Source organism: Doryrhamphus excisus, linkage group LG4 (genome assembly GCF_037039965.1).
Source record: "Doryrhamphus excisus strain RoL-2023G ecotype Guam linkage group LG4, RoL_Dexc_Guam_v1.1, whole genome shotgun sequence".
NCBI lineage: Eukaryota > Metazoa > Chordata > Actinopteri > Syngnathiformes > Syngnathidae > Doryrhamphus > Doryrhamphus excisus.
The window spans coordinates 12,881,037-12,898,195 of record NC_136360.1 but is presented as its reverse complement, the minus strand read 5'-3'; the positions used below and the strand labels follow the sequence as shown (position 1 = coordinate 12,898,195).

The following is a 17,159-nucleotide window of genomic DNA, read 5'->3' as shown; positions in this document are numbered from 1 at the left end:
ACAGGTGGAACTAATTACGATATCCCCACTCCTTCTTTCCTGTGGATTTCCTCCTGCTTTCACTCTCCTCCTTTCCATTTGCAATGTTTGCTTTTTCCCCACAAATTCCCCCGTGAGCCCTCGCTACGGACACGCATCACAACCAAAACATGGTGAGTTCTGCTTTGTCCTGGCCTGTCTGGCATGAACCTTGCAGAAAAGCAACAGTAAGTGGCTTCAATAGCTGTCACACACGTGTTAGCTTTGGTCTTTGCTGTCATTAAACGGGACCACGGCTTGAGGGTGCATGCTTAAAAACCTTCCAGGTAGACCAGAAAACCTGCCATTAGGACATATACTATTTCCAAATTGTAACAGTTCAATAGAATGCCTTTTGCATGAAATGTTTAATAATGATTTGCAATGCATGAAAAAGTAGAAAGGTAAAAGTGGCTTTCTTTGAACATGTGCTCGTTCATGAACAAGTATCGGATTTTCCGGACTATAAATCACTTCGGAGTATAATCCCATCATTCAAAAATTGCGTTGAGAGGAAGTATAAATTGCCGCATTTAGCTGTACAGTAATCCTTCATTTATCGTGGTTAATTGACTGTGATAAGTGGTGAACAACCGCAAAGTAGGATTATTGTTGTAGTTCGAGCATAAAAAACCTGTTTACCACTTCTATAAATCATTTTTTTAACATTATCAGAGACTTCCAGATATGAAATAACACCCCTATAGTCACAGTTACACTCATATTACCCAGTATAGTAGAATTAATAAGAGAAAATAAGACATAAACCAGACATGTGTGCGTTCCTGTGCTCGGGGAGCCAAGTGGGAGGACAGACAGGAAGTAACATCGGGGGTTCCGAGTTGAGTTTTACCTTTGCGTGTGTTACGGCCGCAACAGTAGTCCGTGTTAGGGATTATTGTCCCTGTTGTGAGATCATTTAAACCTGCAGTAAAAGTCTGTTGTTCCAGAGATCAAGTCCGGTGCTTGTGCGTCTCACCCAACATTACAGTAACATTACTGACACCTAGTGACCAGAGTAGAAAATTACATGTCATTGTCTTATTAGGCAACAAAAAATCCTGTCAAATAAAAACATTTAAGTGCATTTGCATATTCAACCATGAAAGAGCTAAATTGAACACATTGAAGTGAGACACACACTGTTTGTGGTAATCTACATGTGTAGTACATCTGCCCTACGGTAGGGAAACATGGCTGACGGCTTCTCCGACCACCACCAAATATTCCCATTCAAACCCCCGTGTGGGTGGCACTGGAGACAAGGTGAATTACAAAAGTCCTGGGTGGTTTCTGGTTGACCTGCCATGACTGTACTTATGATGAAGCAGAAGTCACATTTTAGCTTTAGTTTTAACTCCTTGTCGACTCATTATCAATATGATAACTACATTTTCTCCACCACCTTCTTTGAGCTGAAGGTGAGCAATGGCGATCAACTGAATTTATCAGCAATAAATCAATGACATAAGCTGATCATTGCCAAATACGGGACAGCTAGCAAGGGCTGTAAGCTGATTTTTCTTAGATTTGGCCGCGTGCTGAGCGGGAAGGATTTTGATGCTAGAATGACCTGAGTGACCTGAGCTACAAATCATCGATTTAGTGCAGTGATGCTCATACGTTAGCATGTGAGCAAGTACCGCTTTGGTTGTCTGATGCCGGGCTGTGTATGATCGGCTACAGATTAAACGGAGAAGCAGCTTTCAATGGATGAAGCCACTCCTGGATGCTTCTGCGACAAAACACACAACGTTAGCGCCCTCACTGTGCTTCGATGTAAGTAAGAAAAAAAAACATTTGTATATTGAAATATTTGTCCAATAAAAAGCATATAAAACTCACCACTTCTCACTTTGAATTTGGCAGTTTCATTCTATCACGATCATTCACAATTATATGAATTAATAAATCATGCTGTTTTGTGGTTGAATATGACCTATTATTAGTTACAAACAATGCATATTTAATCTATTTTTACATATTTTGAGCCAAAAGTCAGCATTTTTAGCACAAAAATATCTAAATAAATAAAATTCAAAATAAATAAATACAATTTCTGGCATTCTGGTCACTAGGCATCAATAGTCACATTGATGAAACGTGATTTTATACTACATTACGCTAACCCTGCATGTAGTCAGCCATCTGACATGGTCGAGTGAAAAACAGTTCTCCTCCCATTCTGTGTGGAAGTGGTAAGTTTAAGCTACTTACTTTGTCCTTATGGCCGCACAGTGGACGAATGGTTAGCATGTTGTCACACAGAGATTGGGAAGACCTGGGTTCGATTCTCTGCTTGGCCGCTTGGTTTCCTCCCACATTCCAAAAACATGCATGTTAGGCTAATTGACGACTCCACATTGTACATAAGTATGAATGATTGTTTGTCGATATATGCCCTACGATTGGCAGTGTACCCCGCCTCTCGCCTGAAGTCAGCTGGGATAGGCCGCAGCCTACCCCCCGCGACGCTAATGAGGATAAGTGCCATAGAAAATGGATGGACAGACTCTGTCTTAAGTTTAGAATAAATAAATCAGAGGCTAACAAGTTAGCTCGGTAGTATGCTAACGTGTTGTAAACAAAGAATAATATGACCCGAAAGGTGAAATTGTGCGGAAATTCAATTATCGCTGTCGGGTCTGAAACCAATTAACCGCAACAAACCAGGAACGACTGTATAAGGCATTCAGAAGTCGCATTCAAAAACGTGATGGTATGTACTATTCAACATTGGTCACTAGGTGTCAGTAATGTTACCGTAATGTCCAGTGAGACACACAAGCACCACAGAAGTGCAAGCTTTTATTGCAAGTTCGAATGATCTCACAAAAGGCACAATAATCCTTTAAGATAAAAAAAAAAATCCAAAGTCTGTAGCGTTTTTTTTATAATGCAAGCTTTTAATTAAAGTGATGAAATGCACATTTTCACTGCTCTCATCAGTGACTTAATGTACATTTCAATAGCAACACCTGTTCTCACATAACCTCTATTTTTTAACATGTAAAGATGACATTAATGCAGCGAGGACGCCTTGGAGCGCCGCCTCTCCGCCATGAAAGCAGGACGAGGCTATTAACTGATGCCTTTAGATCTCCATCTTTTCCTCTCCATTATCTCCTGTGTCGAGTCCTTGATCTCTCCTTTGTACCGAAACACGCCGTCATTAATTTGCCGCGCCGCGTGTCATGTGATTTCGCTCGCCGCAACAAACTTCTTTCCGTCATCAAACTGGCAGGTGATGATCAGGCAGGCCCGAAGCGAGACGTCCTGCAACAACACATTCCAAAGTCTCGGTTTCACGTGCGGCTTAGCTGGCTGCTACGTGTGCACGAGGCAGGAAAGCAAAACAGTCCTGCACTAACAAAAGCGTTATTGCTTGCTTATGAATCAGAGCGCCACATCTGCAAGCAATAGGCGGCCAGGTGGGATGAGTGAGGGTGGTACAGTGCAGAGTTTGTCGCGCTAATGCACTGCAAACACGCCGAGGCCTTTGAGGTCCACGTAGAACGTCCCAGCCAGGGGTCAACCACGTTGAATCAAACAAATCTGCGGCGAAACAAAGCAGCGCCCTCATTTTACTCGCACACAGCTCTTAATTTCGCCACGTTGCCTTGGCAATCTTTTTGAATTCCTTCTTCTCTTCTCCTAAAAGGAGAGCTTTAATGAAAGCATTGCTGGACACCAAAAGAATGACCACAGCTGAAGGACTCCGGGTTAATTATCTGGCCAAATACCAAGAAATAAAATGGAACACCTACACTGTGAACTATTTCAGGGGCATTCACTTCTTTGGATTTACAAACTATTTTTCTTCATTTTAAACTGTTTTACACGAGTAAAAAGAAGTGAGCCACTGTTAACTCAAAGCATAAAAACAATGAATCACTCAGTCCCAACATTAATGACAAATAATCAAAACGTAATGTTTCATTGCAGATCTCATTTTTGTAGCATTAAAGGGCCAAAATGTTATTTGTGTTCGTTATCCGCTAATGATAACATTTTGGCTGAATTTTGCTGCAACCATTAGATTGAATGTACAGTCATCCCTCATGTATCATGGTGAACTCATTCATTCATTCATTTTCTACCGCTTATCCTCACGAGGGTTGCAGTTGGGTGCTGGAGCCTATCCCAGCTGTCTTCGGGCAAGGGGCGGGGTACACCATGGACTGGTCGCCAGCCAATCACAACTCTATGGTCTTCTAATTCTTCTTATTTTTTAATAATTTAATTATTTTCATTCATATTCTACCGCTTTTTCCTCACGAGGGTCACGGGGGTGCTGAAGCCTATCCCAGCTGCCTTCGGGCGAGAGGCGGGGTACACCCTGGACTGGCCGCCAGCCAATCACAGGGCACATATAGACAAACAACCATTCACACTCACATTCGTACCAATGGACCTATGGAATTTGGAGTCGCCAATTAACCTAGCATGTTTTTGGAATGTGGGAGGAAACTGGAGTACCGGTACCCACGCATGCACGAGGAGAACATGCAAACCCCACACAGAGATGGCAGAGGGTGGAATTGAACTCGGGTCTCCTAGCTGTGAGGCCTGCGTGCTACCACTCGTTCGCCGTGCAGCCCTGTTGTTTGTTACATATTTACATATATTTACATATATTTACATATTTACAGCCCAAAGTGAAAGTTAAGCTTGAAAAATTTTACAAAACCCTTTTTTTTGGTTGAGAACTGATATTTTACTGAAACCTTGCTATGTATAGAACCAACAGAAAATTGGTTATATACCATGTCTATATAGCCCAGTGTTTCTCAAATAGTGGGGCGGGCAACCTGTACAAATTTATAGTACTCAACATGTAATTTGACTCTTGAATATGCCTGCATGCTCTCCGTGTTGTTGCATTTTGCTGGTTTCATTTCAATCAGCCTGTACAGTGCAGAAAAATGAAGAAATATTATCAGTATCTCTACTATTTCAAAATACTAGAGAAACTGTCAAAAAAAACTGTCAAGAAAAATCTGTCAAAATCATCCAAAATGGCCGGTACCTAGAGGGATGGCTTTTGAAAGTTCATTGGTTCCAGATCCGCCTGTGATAAGTGAATTTCTGTGAAGTAGGATTCCTTATTTATACATGGAATATTATTGTAGTTAGAATCCTCTAAATGTGACATTTAACATTATTAGAGCGCTCTAGACATGATATAACACCCCTATAGTCACCTTTACACTCATATTAGCCAATATGGTATACAAATGAGAGAAAATGAGACATAAATAAGCCATGCTTTTAGAGTCGTGTCAGAGTCGGCAAAACTCTTGGTGACCAAGTCGGCAACACTTACCCCTCCTGCTACATCTTCTTATTCTCTGGCAGACCGATTATAATGCATATAAATTGGTAGCCCCGCTAAGAAGTGAGTATGCTGGCACTGGATTCGCTGAACTGAGCCTTTATCAGGGCTGGCTGTGCAATGTTAGAGGCATGTCTTTCCCACAAATTGTGGTTGAATTGTAATTTGTGTGACCCTCACAAAGTGTTGGCCATCCCGTTTGTTTGGCCATGGGACGGCGGTGAGGTCCCAACTTTCCCAGGATCCTCAGACACATCCTGGCTTGAAAGCAGACGAGGGGACATCAAAATTGGCCTCTTTTCATCAAGCCCCAGTATGATCCCCATTTGCCTTTCTCCAGCCTCGTCCGTCAGCGGGACGTGATCAAAAAGGGATACGTCTTCGCGTGTCCCCCGCCCCGCCTCCCCCTGCTCCCGAGAGATGAGTGTCCCTCGCTGTCCTGCTGCAATCACTTCCTGTCAGCCAGGAAGCTCCAAACAAAGGCCTGCCTCTTCCTCCCGAGAGTGCAGAAAGAGAAATACAACACATATTTATGAGATTATCCAGCATCTCCTGTTTCATTTTAATGAAAGAAGGACTTGTTTCATCCTCGCTCACATCAACTGTGTCTGTACTCTCTTGTCCGTGAGGACGAGGAGGGGGGGCATCTAAATGACCCCAGGGGAGCCTTTTATTTTGAAGTCAGTTTGGCTTGTGGTCTGTTAACTAAATTCCGTGTTTGCTAAAGCTCACACTTTGCCAAATTATCCCTGAATATGTTAAAATAGGTTTCAAATGCCGTTGCACGATTTGACTGTAGCACCAAAAGATTAATCAGTACATCCCTGATCGGAAACCGGGATTAACAGTTAATTCAGAACATAAATATTGTAAATAAATGTATTAATGTTAATCAATGTTATTAATCAATGTAATATTCTATTAAGTGATGTATAATATAATAATAATGATAGTACATTATGTTTAAACAGACCTTGATATATCACTAGGAGTAAAGTGGGAATTAAAACAGTATAGTAACAATTTAAATGAAATTTAAATATATGTTTTTAGTTTGTTTGGAACAAAAATGGAATTTAACAAATATAGCAATGTAATATTTTGATTGATTTTGATATCATATACAGTATAATGCGTTGTGTTCAGGCAACCTCCAAACATCCCTCATAGTAAACCAGGGATTCATACGTATATACAGTGGTATGAAAAAATGTGGGCACCCCTGATAATTTTCGAGATTTTCCTTTCTAAATGATTGGTTGTTTGGATCAGCCATTTCAGTTAAAAATATCATACAGCAGACCAACACAGTGAGAGATGAGAAGGGAAATTATTTTAGTTTATAGGATTTACAGAAAGTGTGCAATAATTATTTCAACAAAAGTGGCCAGGTGCATTCATTTGGGCACCCTTGTTGTTTTATTGATTTGAATACCTGTAACACTAATTGGTGGAACACACCATTTGTTTAGTAAGCTCATTGACCCTTGACCTGCATACACAAGTGAAGCCAATCACGAGAACGGGTATTTAAGGTGGCCAATTGCAAGTTGCCTCTTCTCTGAAGAGTAGCACCATGGTAGCCTCAAAACAACTGTCAAATGACCTGAAAGCAAAAAATGTTCAACATCATGGTCTAGGGGAAGGATACAACAAGGTGTCAGCTGTCAGGTTCCACTCTGAGCAACATAGTGAAGAAATGGGAGACCACAGGCACAGTTCTAGTTAAGGCCTGGAGTGGCAGGTCAAGAAAAATGTCAGATGGTCAAAAATACCTTCAACCAGAATCCAGACCCTCATTTGAAAAGCTATAGGAAGCATTTATTTCTGCAAAAGGAGGATCTACTAAACATTGATGTAATTTATTTGTTGGGGTGGCCAGATTTAGGCACCTGCCTACTTTTGTTGAAATAAATCTTGAAATAATCAAGTCTTGAAAATCTAAATCTTGAAATAATAAATGGTCAGTGATCAGTGGTAACCACTGACAGCTATCAGCTTGCTTTTTGCACACTGCACAGAGCTGAAGACAATAGACAACAATTGTTGTTTAGAACGATACTGATGCTGCAATCAAAGAGGATCCTTTGGATTTATTGTTGGACATTCCAACAGATACCACAGTCCCCTAACTAGTATGTTACAACAAGCCAGATAGGAATTAGCACTGCATTAGTGGCCATCACTAGGCTGTCTACTATGGACTAATGTAGATTGACTTGGCATGATTTTCCACGGTTGAACGTCTCTTTATTCCCATCTGCGGAGCAGTATGGAAACATTTGTCACATGATGCATCTGACGAGGCGAATGGTGTCGTTTAGAATTGGTAACACAAAATCTATCACATGATATACACGTCCAGTCAGAATCACCAAGCTACCCTGTCACATTCTGGCTAATGCTAACGCTGGTGATGACACTGCTGGAGGAAAACGTCCTGCTGCACTGATTTAGTGACGTTGTCAACCTCCCAAAGTTTGCCTCAAATCCCTAAAACTGAGAGACGCTGCTTTGTATTTATTGGCCACAGCAGCTGGAAGCATGCAAAAGGACCAAGTTGGGTTTTCCCCCTCCAAAAACAACCACTTTGCTCTCATTTGTGGGATGTTAGCAGACTGCGGCGGCGAGAGAACGTTCCCATCGCGTTCTCCCAACGGCCAAACGTCAACAGCCATGGGGAGAGTTGGCCCATCTGTGTTTTCTCGGACCGCCCGTGTGTCACGACGCCGGGTTTCGGGGGGATCATGTGGGGGCGAAGGCCCGAAGGTGCAAAGGAAATGAAAGGAGGGATTGTCTTTATTTTGGCTCCAAGGTTGTTTTCAAGGTCACAGCAGGACAGAATCAAGGTGCCGCATAGTGAATTTACTTTGGCTGCTAATGGTGTTGTTCGTTTAGTTACCTTTTGCTTCTGGAGGCTTGACTTTTTCTATAAACCACCAGCTTGAACATCTTGTCAGTAGGGCTGTGTGGCCTCCGGAATAGAAAGGTGGAGCCTTGGCCAAGGTCCACTGTGGATTATTGTGGTTGTCATTGTCTTCCTCATATATTTCATAAATGAGGCCAAGCACCATAGCTATACAGTAAATATGGTGTGTGACTGACAGATTGTCTGAGGAGATTGTGCGACTGTGTAATCTGCTGGTAGTTAGCGTTTATGCTCAGAAACACTTCCTCCATCACTTATTGTCTTTACCAACAACAATAACACACACAGGAAAACACAGGAGAACACGTTTCAAACACAACTATGCTAGGTTCAAGTTAGAGTCAGAACTGAAATCGATGATCATGAAAGCACTTGTTGGGATCACTGGAGACTTCAAATTATCTTCAATGTTGCTGAGAGATTGGATGGTTCAAATTGTCGTCAACGTTTTACGATAAGATGTATATTTTATGTTCATCAGAGACTCAAAATTGTTGTTTGTTGTTTAGGAAAATACGATCTCACCTGACACTCAAAATTTGTCCTCGATGATCACAAGAACACATTTTGGGTTCACCAGAGACTTCAAACACGCATGTCAGGTTCCTTGAACCTAAATTGCCTTTGGTGTTAACAAAAGGCTTCAACCAGATACTGATTGTCTCTCCTTTTTACCCCAAACCTTATGCTTGACATGTGTCTTTTCAACAAAAGTTGTTTTTCCTTCCTTTTCTAGTTGGGAGCCCATATTTTCCTGAAACTTCCCTATGTTGATTACTAATAAACAGAACAGAAGTTTTTTTCTGATTAAAGACGGGTGTCTAATCTTTCTTTTGGTAGGTTCTATGTTTACATAGCCAAAGCACACAATATTCTGTCTAAATTGCCTAAAATGGCCGGTACTGAAGGGGTTCATTCATTCATTTTCTACCGCTTTTTCCTCACGAGGGTCGCGGGGGGTGCTGGAGCCTATCCCAGCTGTCTTCGGGCGAGAGGTGGGGTACACCCTGGACTGGTGGCCAGCCAATCACAGGGCACATATAGACAAACAACCATTCACACTCACATTCATACCAATGGATAATTTGGAGTGGCCAATTAACCTAGCATGTTTTTGGAAAATTGAACCCTGGTCTCCTAGCTGTGAGGTCTGCGCGCTAACCACTAGACCGCCGTGCCGCCCACTGAAGGGGTTGACTTTTGAAAAATTACTGGGATTGAATGAGTTAAATGCTCAGAATTGCCTTTGATGTTGGGGCTCTATTTCCGTGGCGCAGGTTGGGGGAGCGTGGCGCACCCCATGCAGTGGTAATTTCCCCAGCACACCACTGTGTGCAGCCAATCTGGCAATCTGGTAGACTGGGCTGCGCCGAAGGAGCGCTGAAATCTCACCAGCTCCCACCTTCACACAAGCGAAGCGCACCCACCCAGTGGTAAATTGGCTGACAGGCGCACAGTGCACACACATCACCAAAACCTCATAGGCAGGTTTTTCAGAGTCTCATGAGGATCAGAAGGAAATACCGGATGTCTAGATTAGCATGTCGCTGTGTTTAATGTAACGGTCACTTATTTTTGTACACCTATTCATGACACAGGAATAGATTACATGTGTCCCGCGAGGTGGTCGACATGGTGGCCTCTAACGAGCAGTCCACAGGGCCCTGTGCGTTAAAGGCAATGAGAGGCACTCATTTGATTGGTTAAAATTAGACAAGACTTGACTGTTTTAAACTCTCTCACACCTTCCCTCCTCCCTCTTTGCCACTTGCGCCGGTGGGAGGGACGGAGGTGTGGGTGCGCCATGCTGCGCAGTCAAACCCTGGCCACACCCCATTGGGGCGCCTAAACCTGGTCTACGAAAATAGATCCTATTAAGTCCAATGTCTTGAATGATTGTCTAAAGACACTAAAATGTTTTTCTTATTTTTGGAACACCCACATGCCATGCTATATAGGTCATATAACCGTATTGAATGGTTGCATTTCATATATATTTACAATGCCAAGCCATCTTTGTTGTTCCCAGATGACAAAACTGTCTGTGCTGGTGGTCGCTCACCATGTTCATGCTGTTTAAAACCAAAAAACTCCCACCCTGTGGCACTGTCGGCTGTGGCATTCGCCTCAGACACCATTGATTCTGTACCTTCATTCATGATAGCGTATGCCGCCTCATGCGGCTAACTGCTAACCATCTGTAGCCACTCACTGGTAACCCTGTGAGTGGGATGAGGGCGTACTCTCTCCATTCATTCCATTATGGAACCAATGTGCACAGACAGATACAGAGTGAACCCTCTTGTCATCCAGCCTGTGTGGCACAGAGAGATGAGCAGATGAAACTAACACAGATGCCATCCATCCATTCATCCATCCATTTTCTCCGCTTATCCGGGTCCGGGTCACGGGGGCAGCAGTCTCAGTAGGGAAGCCCAGACTTCTCAGTCCCCGGCCACCTCCTCCAACTCCACCGGGAGGGCACCAAGGCGTTCCCAGGCCAGCTGTGAGACATAATCCCTCCAGCGTAACACGGATGCATGCATATTTATTGATTAATCAATATTTTCATGACAGGCCTACACGTACCGTATAACTGGTTCATCTGACAATCGATGAACCAATGTACATTAGGTCACTCGGGTTAATGAGTAAATGTTAATTGTCTTATGTGTTTACAAAAACACATATGTCATGTTCGATGAGACACCCAAGTGTCTTTGATGGTTTTGAAAACACATATCTTCATGTTTGCTTATGAAAATGGACATTGTCTGATGTTTACAAAAATATACCCTATGTCCGCCTTTTGCCCAAAGTCACCTTGGAGGATGGATGAACTTGACTGGTGCCAGTATTTCTATCCATTAATGTATTCTTAGTTTTTAGTATCGCTGGAGTGTTTAGGACATTATTGTCTTTCTGCAGTCTTCATGGAGGGCACAGGACACCCCCCACGCCCTCCCCCCGTCCCTCCGTGGTCCATTGTGGAGCTTTGTAATTGGCTGTGTGTTCATGACAAAAGAGACTCATGGAGAGACCCTGATGAGAAACTGCCTCAATCCAGCCTCTTTGTTTCTGGATGGCCTTAATTAGACCCGCTGTAAAGAGCCCAAGAGCCAAACACAGAGCCTATTAGGTTTCACTCTCATCCTTTGTTGTTCTCACGTCGTCGTCTTTTTTTAATTTGAGGGGCAAAGACAATCTAGAGTGACGATGGCGACAGCGCCTGAAGAGGGTGACCTTTAGAGCCTTCAGAGAGCTTTATTATTATTATTTGGGATATTTCTAGGACACTAAAGGTGGTGTGTAACTCAGTCAATGGGGACAGAAGAACTATATTGACTTGGACTCTAGCTCGCTGGGGTGAAAGTTTAAATTGGTACGAAGGCAGGTCGAGGTGAGAATCCGATCCGTCAAAGTGGCTCAGGTCAAAAGTTCAAATAGTACATTGTCGCTGACCGAATTTGTCCAAATTTTGTAAGGTGTCTTGCCTAAGTTAAGTGTTTCCAAGCATAAAAATGGCTAAATTAAGTAAAACACAAATATAAGGCATTCAGAAGACTCATTCAAAGAGGTGATGGTACGTAGTATTTTACACTAGTCACTAGGTGTCAGTAATGTTACAGTAATAGCGGGTGAGACACACAAGCACCACACTTGATCACCCGAACTACATGCTTTTATTGTGAGTTTGAACTGGTACACTAACCCAGTAACCCCTAACACGGGCAACTGTTGCAGCTGCCAAGTTAAAACTGAACTCTGAACCCCCAACGTCATTTTCTGTCCCCGTTTACAGCAACACACACAAGCACAAGTCTCATTTATGTCTTAAATGGCTTATTTAAACTTATTATGTGAACTATATTAATATAGTTCTAACTATAGGGGTGTTATTTCACGTCTAGAGGGCTCTAATAATGTTTAAAAATGTATGTAGGAGGAATCGTACTTGGAAAATTCTGTTTCATGTCAGCCTCCAAAGGGGTCCAATATGATGCTTAGCACATATTGACCTACATTGGATTGGTTTTAGCATCTTTAATGCAGAAACCGTAAAAAAAAAATCTTGGACACCCCTGGCGTGGCCTTGCCGTCTAGCTGCTACCATGCTACGACGCTAGCGCTCTGCAGGGCGTGGAGCCAATCAGCCGGCCTCGTTAAAAGACGACAGACCCATTGCAAGTCTGCATGTCATTGAAATGCACATAATGAGGCCCCGGCTAATCACCCTGAGCGCGGGCGCTCGTGACTGGCTGAGCCAAACAGTGGAGTTAATCACTTGACATGAATAGCCCTAAGAGTAATCATTTACCTGTCGAGTTTTACATACAAGTCAATCACCTCGCTCTCCCAGCCAACATGGCGGTGGAGCCGTGGAACGCTATTTAGCGGGGATGTTGCGCCGTATGAGGGTGATAGGGGTAATCAAGCAGGGGAGGGGGCTTCTCAGTAGGAAGTTCCTGCAAACAGAGTGCACCCACTTTTTAAACTCCATTTGTCTTGTTAATGCTCCCCTCTGATTACCTGATTGCACTGGATGACTGTGGAGAAATCTGATTGCGTAAAATTATATAGAGCAAACTTTTGATTGGGGAGGGATCTAGCGTGCCCGCCGCCATTGACAGGCTTTGTGAAATTTGGCCTTGCTGATTTGAAATCAGCTAAGTGTCATGTCCCGTAATTGTAATCAGAACTTTTTTTCCCCGCCTCCGTTCCATTCTTGTTCTGCTCCATCGCAACGCTGTTCACACGCCACATTGGCGGTACGCACAAATACACTTGAAACGCTCTTTGTGATGACAACGATGCATGTTTGCAGTTTAATGACAACATTCTTAACTCATTCAATCCCTTTTTTCAAAAGACAAGCCTTTCAGTACTGGTCATTTTAGACGATTTTGACTGATCTTTTAAGACACAAGAGTCTTGTTGTTGTCTGGCTATACTAACATGGAACCTACCAAAACAAAGAGTAGACTTTGTTTTGGTAGTTTGTTTCTACCTTTTCTGTTCTTTAGTAATCAGCAGTAGAACATAGGTAAGCTTCAGGAAAATATCAGTTCCCAACTAAAAAGTTTTTTCAATAACTACACAAACATAAACAAAAAATTTAAATAACAATTTATTCACAAATATGTATAACACAGTGAACCAATGACCGTTGGACATTTGGAATTAAACTATGTATGTGCACATGTGCGTTTTTTTCTGTCCACATTATGTTTGCTGAACTTTTACCATCCTGTCAAATGCCTTATGACTTCAAATTGCTCTGAAGTGAAATCCATTCATGGAGACTTGCCTCATTACCTCTTTTTGCTTGTCACAAAATACTTGACATATGAATATGTTGTTGGGATGGGGCATTCAGGTTTCTAAAAACTACGTTTTTGGTATTGAATGAGTTAATGTTCTTGAGTCGCTATTTTATTTTATTGCTACCCATATTAAAAAAGCATTAACTATTCACAATATAATAGCGTCACCAATATTGCAACCCCCCTCGAGAGAGTGAAACTTAAGCCTGTGTGCCTGGAAGGTGAAAGTTATGTTGTGGGAGAGAGACTGGCTCGAAGTGGTTCTAACTATGTTGACAGCGTGTTTGTTTAATATCATCTCCTCTCAGTACTTTCAACAGATGCTGCGGTCCAACCGGAAGCCATAATCACGCTTGATCAAACTTACCTCAGATTTGTCAGATCAAAACATGACCGCTGTACATGACTTCAAAATTTTATTTTAGCCGCTATTGCGGAAATGCACTACTTTTGTTTTGACGCTCCGAGCATCAGGTGAACTGTAGTTCTTTTATTTTAAATTAACCACATTATTGTTTAAACTGCAGGGTTCAAAGCATGTGAAAAAAGTAGCGTCTTGTAATCCGTAAATTCCAGTATTTCATAGGGCGATCAAAATGTTGATTACAGTTCACCATTGAAAAAAATGTTCAAATTAATAAATCAGGTTCTTTTGTTGTTGAGTAGGGCCTTTTATTAGTCCTATTATAAGTGTAAAAAGAAGTTAAAACTGTGTTACTAGTAATGAAATAGTTGATATTAACTTTGTTGGTTTAGTGCATGGTGTTTTGAATGTGAGTCCACTTACTTGATCTTCTATAGTTCTATTGTGGAGGCTACTTATTCTACTTTTGGAAAAAGTGTGGCTAAAAAGCTAAAGAAGAAGAAAAACACCAAAAGTGAATCATTTGATACCAAAACCTGATTGGTACAACCTGAAGTTTGACTCTAGAACATTCCACTCGATTCTTGTATCGCTCTTCTGCCATCGGTATCTCATTGAGCAGGTGTACTTAATGTTCAGCTCTTCCTTTTTCGTTCCGCACCTTTTGTTATTTAGTGAAAGCTTAATTAAACGAATGTGAACTGAAAGCAATGGCATCCTCATTCCCCACTGCAGCAGGGCTTTGTGTGTGTACAAAAACAAAAGCGACGTCGTCAAGGAAGTTTGCTAAGCAGGCCAGAAGGGGCTTTTAGAAATAGTTTTCGATGTTGCGGCCTCCGCAAAAGCTACTTGTGTCTGTCAGGCAGGCTGGTCATTCAAGCTAAATATTTCCTTTCTTCGCTAAGATGAGACATCCAAGGTGAATGGGAGTCTGAGCATTTTTCTCAGAGAATGCCACTGACATTTCAATGATTGAAGCAAAATTGCAGGCATTTGGAAATCCATACTCGAGCCCGCCGCGCACTCCTCATTAATTAACTGGCTATTGATTACTGACCTTGCCACTTCAACTTATTTCCATTTGGCACATTCAGACAAGGCAGAGTGCTCCACTAAAATACAGTGCGGCCGCGTCAGCCGGTCTTATCTCCCAAACGCCCGCTTTCATTAAAGCCGCCATTAAGTTGCTCTTGTTGATAATGGATTTCTCAGCCATTTAGAGTGCCTCAGCCTTCTGACTGCAGCTCAAGGACCCGGCATTCGGCTCGGGCGGGCAGAGGACGCTTTGAATTCCCTGCTGCTTGACACCCACCGGAGCTCATTTCTCCTGGCTAAAGACTCCAACAACGGGAGAAACCTTGTATAATTTACCATGGACATGGCACACTCACACAGTACACATTTGCATATTAATGTCCTTCTCTACTTTCATCATTTTCCAGGTGTGTCACACTGACGAGCCCATTTGTGCTCCTCAAGGTCCAGTCTGTACTCAAGTTCCGCATAGGACTAATTCATGGTCTCCGAGGTAAATGAACATCACTTTCAGTTGTGTCCTCAATAGGCAGCCTCATTCAGCCCACCAAAACTCAAAACTTTTCATTTGGCTCACCCAAATAATGTACACCTTTCAGTCTGAGAGACCTGCTCGCTTATGCAGTACATCCTCCGCTCTGCAGGGAGCGACAGTGAGGGGTACTGTTTTTATTGGCCCCGGCACATTGTAAAAATATGTATTTTTTAATGCAAAAAATCACCAGTTATTTCACAGGAATAAAGTCAAAATATAATAATGTGGTAATATTAGGAGAAAAACATAAAATATACAATAAATAAATAAATTGTAATGTGAAATAATTTTTGAAAAAATTCATTAATATTTTTTTAAAAAGTCAAAATATTATGAAGAACAAACAAACAATGAATAAAGGCTATGGAAAAAGTTATAATGTTATATGAATAAAGTCAAAATATTATGGGGATGAAGTCATAATTAAAATAAAATTAAAATAAAAAGTCTAAATTGCAGAAATGGAAGAAAACAGATGTAATTTTACCACAATAACATCAAAACTTAAATTTTAAAATAAAAAAGTGGCAATTGAATGATGTAATATGAGGAAAAATAATGTCAAGCTTAAATATGATATTAAATATTGTGTTTTTGTAATATTATGAAAAAACAAAATAAAGTTGACATTCTTGGAAAATTAGATTGGGGAAAAGTTATAATATTATGGGAATAAGGTCATTACGAACAAATGTGAACAATATTACAAAAAAAACTAGCTTCTTACTAATAATAGGCTTTTTCACCTCTATCAAAATAAAAATAATCAACATCGCTGTTTCAAAAGGGCTTTTTTGCACCGTTATTGGTGGTGCTCGGTGCCTAATAATAATAATAGTCAGAAGTTGCCCATTCCCAAATCTGAGGAGCCAAAGAAAGGCTTTGAAAAAGCACATCCTAGAGAAGATGGCAGCATTCAGACAAATATTTGGGGATGTTGTTTGGACCTGTTCCTGGTTCCCCTTCCCCTTCTGGCTCCACTAGCTGCAGCCACCTGCATGGCCGCTAATAAAAGTGTCACAAATGAATGAAGGTTGGGTGAAAGAGGGAGGGGGGAGGGGGGTGGACTAACACAGATGTCCAAATAACGTGTGAACTATTCATTTTGCCAAGATTAGTGGCCCAGACTTTCCCATGGCGGACAGGAACGCGGCACCCTCCACGTCGTATTCATAAATTGATTTTCTCCCTGAAAGACAAATTAAATTGCGTGCGAAATACTACACAAAGAAGAATCTGTGTGTGTGTATATGTGTGTGTGTGTGTCTTTCTCTCCATTTTCCTCTCTTTGTTGCCCCCCCGCCCCTCCGTTTTTTGTCAATTTCCTGGTGTCTGTCACATCTAAGTGATCCAGAGTGTTCAAACTTAAATTAAGATCAGCGGCAAAGATAAACAGTTAAAACCAGTTCCCATAGTGACGGCTCACGCAGCACGGTGATTGCATTATAATCCGACAGCAATCAACTCTCAATGAAACACGGATGATAAGGCTGCTATTTTCTGTCTATGTGCGCCTGCACTTGAATGTAGCTTATTTCCTCTCTTTGTTCACCGTGGATTTGTATTACCTTCTAATCAGGTTCCTGCACAGTGGAGGCTTTTTGGACAAACATGGCTGC

General features: G+C 41.8%; 1 protein-coding gene across 2 annotated transcripts in view; it reads left to right on the top strand.

Annotated features, from left to right (window-relative positions):
- Nucleotides 1-17,159, top strand: part of lmo4b (LIM domain only 4b) — a 38,033-nt gene continuing 20,874 nt past the window's right edge. Inside the window, exons 1-2 of one of the 2 annotated variants that reach the window (XM_078790219.1) lie at nt 1-152; nt 15,183-15,498. The gene's annotated coding sequence lies outside the window, so the exon portion shown is untranslated. Of the gene's footprint in view, nt 153-13,874; nt 15,499-17,159 lie in introns of those variants that run through there. The other variant, XM_078790220.1, reaches the window with a different exon arrangement.